Genomic DNA, 4,729 nt, shown 5'->3' with positions numbered 1-4,729 from the left:
GATAACAAAGTGGCCTAGAAATTCTCCAATTCATCACAACTCATCACTACTTATACCACCCCATTATCACTCTATCATTGTTTAACATGGCTACTAGGTTGGCCAAGCACCTAGAATATCAATAACACAAGTAGCCCATATGAAAACCAACAATTTGGAACAAATTTTTGTGACTTAAAAATAAATTAAATCCTAATCTAACCTCCTTCCAAGGCCCTCCTTATCGCTCCCTTCTTATCCCTCCATTTTTTTTATCTTTTTCAATTTTTCAATTTTTTAATTTTTTTCTTTCTTTTTCTCCTTTTCTATTTTTTTTTCGAAAATCTCTCATTATGCCTAAGGTGCCCTTTCGGGTTTTCACATTAACGTTTTCCTTACCTCTCATTGGTGTCTCGCACTCTATTCTTCATTTTGCCAGGAATGCTATTTCGGGTTTTCATTCCGACCTCGGCCACCTTTCCCAATCTTGCCTAGGTGCCCACCCTTGTGGGTTTTCACCTAGCCAGGATTTTCATCTTTTTTTTCAAATTGCATCAAAACTCAAGAAATTTACATATATTACAACTTATAACTCTTCCCCCACACTTGCTTTCCACATTGCCCTCAATGTGAAGGGGGTCACAACTCACTCATCAATCATGAGAACCCGAGGCACCTCCATGATCATAAGTGCCTTGGTTCTTCGATCTTCTTTCTCTTCTTTCTCTTTCTCTTATTGCACTTTGATAGCTTCGGTCCACATATTCTTAGGTAATGGTGGGTGGGTTGTTTGGTTGAAGAGACATGCCAAATAGCCCAAGAATTATCCCAAGAGAATCCTCTTGAGCCCTTGCATCGTGGTAAAAATCTTGGAAATACTCACGATGTCTCTCATTTTCGACTCCAAATTGGTGGTCCACTTGGCTTCTCCATTCATTTTACTCCTTCCACAAGGCCGCATTTGGCGCCATCCCTTGGTCATGTTGTTGTTGCCAAAGATGATCAGCTTCTTGATTTGGTAACATCTCCTTCAATATTGTCGTTTTAGCTGTTGCGGCCTCCATAATATTGGCCCTTGTTGTTGTTGTTGCCAAGTTCGAGTTTTTTCCACTTGCCCACGAATTGTAGTATAGACCTCCTTTGTGTCATTGAACTAGTCAAACATAGTTTGTTTCCATGGGGCCACTGGAGCACTCGAGCTTCCCCCCGCTTCATATATGGGAGTGTCTTGGTGGGTAGTGTGAGTGGTGAAGGTAGGTTGGGTGAAAGTTCCCTCAAGTTGGAGAACCCCTCTTTCTTCTTCTCTCCTTTCATTTCCACTTCTTCCTTGACCTTGCCTTTGTGCACCTTGTCTTTGGACAACCTAGTTGGCCAGCTCCGGGTTGGGATGGAAAAATACATCACGTGCCATTTGCCCTCTTGGTAGTGGGTAGTTTGGTGGCCTAGGAAAAACTAGATAACCTTGCTCACGAGCTCCCAACGATACTCCTCTCTAATGCTTTGTGCCAAGAACGTGGAACATCTTAAACTTCACAAGAGAATCTCTATGGTACATGTTATTACCCCCACATTTGTTGACATCTTGGTTGTCAGGGACACCTCCCTCCTAATGATCTATAAACAAAGATACCAATCCACCTTGGTTAATGTTTTCACCCTCAGGTTTGGTGCGGTGTTTGATGCAAGAATCAATGAATAGCTTAGCCCAATCCGGGCATCCAACTCCCTCCGGTAACATGTAGTAGATCCATGACCTCACGGTTAGGTTGATTTTTGTAGCTTCACCCACGGAAGTGAAAAGAGATGTGAGAAAACGGGTCAATATACGGATTACGGGGTTTGTTATGGTGGAAACCTTGTCATCTTTATTTGTGACTCTCTGGTCGGACTCTCTTGGAGGTTTAGTTTTCGGTACTTGTCGTTAGGAGCACCTAGACCAAAACACAATTTATAACTCCACAAACAACTCTACAATTAGTAAAGAGGCAAGTAAAGGTCGGATCCCAAGGGACGGGAATTGAGATGAGATTTTCAATTGCAACTAGTGGTGTCTAAGGGTGTCACAATTTGGGGTTTGAAGTAGAAGATCACTAAACTAAATAGCAATAAAAGTAAACAAGCAAGATGATTAAAAAGGGGTGTAAACAATTGATAAAAGACACTAGGGTGTCATGGGGTCATAGGGGATTCACGGGAATTGATCATACAAACATATTCTCAAATTATAAGCAAGCAATTATTGTTGTGATGGATCGAGTTTGTTTATATCTTACAATCCTAGGAAAGTTTGGGTCCCGGAGCCGAATCGATTAGATTGTACAACACCTACAAGTCGACTTAATCTTCCCTACTCAACTATATGCATGGTCTAATGAGACTCGAGTTGGTTTATGTCTTAAAAGTCTCATTGAAAAGATAGGTGATGGCTAATGATACGTGCATATTCTATACACTTTATTTGCAGTTTTGGCACGTATTTCCATGCGTATTTGTTAGCTTTAAGCTATTATTTCTCCCGAAATGGTTTACTTTGCATTTTCTATGATTTATTGTAGGAATGAGTGAAAGTGAGCTAAATCAAGCCTAAATCGTCCTCCGGAGGCAACTTCAAGGAAGCTTGGAAGAAGGAGGTTCGTACTCACTCACCTCGGGATGCGTGCTTGGAGTGAAGAGGTTGTTTTTGAAGAGAAGAAGGTTTTTCTACACGGCTCAGTTGGTCGATCGACCAGAATCACCAGTCGATCGACCATGGAATTTCTTCAGAGGCTACTGTGCTGCTATTACCAGTCGATCGACCATGCTCACCGGTCGATCGACCAGTCTGCGAGCTGAGTTTAATTCTTCGTGTTAGACTTTTAAAAGCCCAATTTGTAATTAACTTTTGGCATCGTTTATCAGGAGAACGCAGCTACAATTTTAGGTTATGCTTTTCATTATTGAAGAACTCAGTTTTAGATCTAGTTTGGAGGCAAGAAAGAGGGACGACGAATCCCGAATTTGATTGCTTTATTCATCATTTAATTAGTAAGCTTTTACGCAATTTCTTTCCTCTTTGATTTCTTGTTAATTCAATCCTTTGGTTACCAATTTAATTTCAGCAATTCAGTTCTTGTCTTTTGTCTTCAATTCATTTCAATCATGTCAATCTTGTTCTTTGTCTTTAATTTTGCAATTGTTATAGTTTTAATTATGCATAGCTAATTTTATTGATTGGGAATTAGATGAGCCATGGCATAAATTAGGATTATTTGGTTAGCATGAATTCTTCCGTATCGATCTTGTTGTCTTTTGATAAACCTTTTACTAGATTGAAAGATTAGTAATTTAAATTATCATTAGATTTGGAATTTCCTTTGAGCGAAAGCTTTGAGAAATTCTAGGGAATTATAAGATCGTAAGGTTAATTTGAGCATTGATCGAAAGGCTTGCTCATATTCCCTGAGACCGTATTATAAGACCTTTGCTACCTTTTTGACCTGACCTTAGCCATGGTGAACCGAAGTTCCCGATCTTCTTTTTATCTTGTTGAGAAATTTCATTTTTAGCAATTAGTCATTAGAATCAACCAATTTCAAACCCCCCATTTAATTGTTACTTTTATAGACTGGAAATAGCAAACAAAATTAATCTTGTCTCTCTGTTGTTCGACCCTTACTATCACTAGCTATAGTTTTAGTTCGGATTTATAAATTTAATTTTGATACAAAACGACGGTATCAAATTTTGGCGTCGTTGCCGGGGAGACGGTGTAATTCTGTTTGTTTTATTTTTAGTTTATTTTTCTTGTCTCAAGGAACTTTGGTTCCTTGAGGCCGTTGCTTACCTTTGCTTCTAGTTTTGCTTTTGCACAGTTAGAAGACATGTTTTTGAGAGGAAGGCTTGAGTACTCTCAGTTTTGCGAATATGGCTACAATATATGATAATCTTCAGCCAAAGGAGCACCACGTTCCAAAGGGACACGTGTTACCTACCCCTACTACCGGTAACTTTGAATTTCGTTCCTCTTATATCGATTTAGTGGAGCAGAATCAGTTTGTTGGTCTACCAGATGAGGACCCCTTGAAGCATATGGAAATTTTCACAGACTACTGCTGTTCCATACCTATACCGGCTGGGGTGACTCAAGATGAAGTAAAGGGGGTGATGTTCTTATACTCCTTGAAGGATTCGGCGCGAGATTGGTACCGCTACCTTGATAGGGTAGCAGCTGGACTCACAGATTGGACATCTCTAGCATTAGCCTTCTACAAGAAGTACTTCCCACTTTCAAAGACTCATACCTTGAGAAGTAAAATTACAAATTTCCAGCAAGGAGTTGATGAGGGCTTTTGTGAAGCATGGGGACGTTTCAAAAGTTTGGTCCGAGCTGTCCCTCACCATGGTTTCCAGCAGTGGTATCTTTGCAACTTATTTTATAATGCTTTATATGATGATTACAAGGTCATCCTGGACGCAGCTGCGAATGGCAGGTTCCAAAACAATACCGGTCAGAATAGAGGTTGGAACACTATTGAGGAGATGGCGGCCCATAGAGCTGAGTTTGGGAGTTCACGTGGAAATTCACGAAAGTAAAGTGATGAAATGAGTACCGTTGTGACACTCATTACTTCTATTACTGCCCGTCTCGAGAAGCTCGAGGCCTCTGAAGCTTCCAAGGAAAGAGTTGAAATTCATGTCCATAATTCAGATGAGACCGCGAAATTGAGAGAAATGGTCCAAACTCTTTTGGTTCAAGTGGCGAATATAGAAG

At 40.2% G+C, this 4,729-nt stretch overlaps 1 non-coding gene across 1 annotated transcript; it reads right to left on the bottom strand.

Annotated features, from left to right (window-relative positions):
- Window positions 1–4,257: 4,257 nt before the first annotated feature.
- On the bottom strand, window positions 4,258–4,364 carry LOC141638952 (small nucleolar RNA R71). The gene has a single exon (XR_012542313.1). It is a non-coding gene; the product is annotated as a small nucleolar RNA R71 (small nucleolar RNA).
- Window positions 4,365–4,729: the final 365 nt, after the last annotated feature.

Source organism: Silene latifolia, unplaced genomic scaffold (genome assembly GCF_048544455.1).
Source record: "Silene latifolia isolate original U9 population unplaced genomic scaffold, ASM4854445v1 scaffold_239, whole genome shotgun sequence".
NCBI lineage: Eukaryota > Viridiplantae > Streptophyta > Magnoliopsida > Caryophyllales > Caryophyllaceae > Silene > Silene latifolia.
Note: the sequence above shows the minus strand (reverse complement) of the source record. Positions and strands in the feature narration are given on the sequence as shown.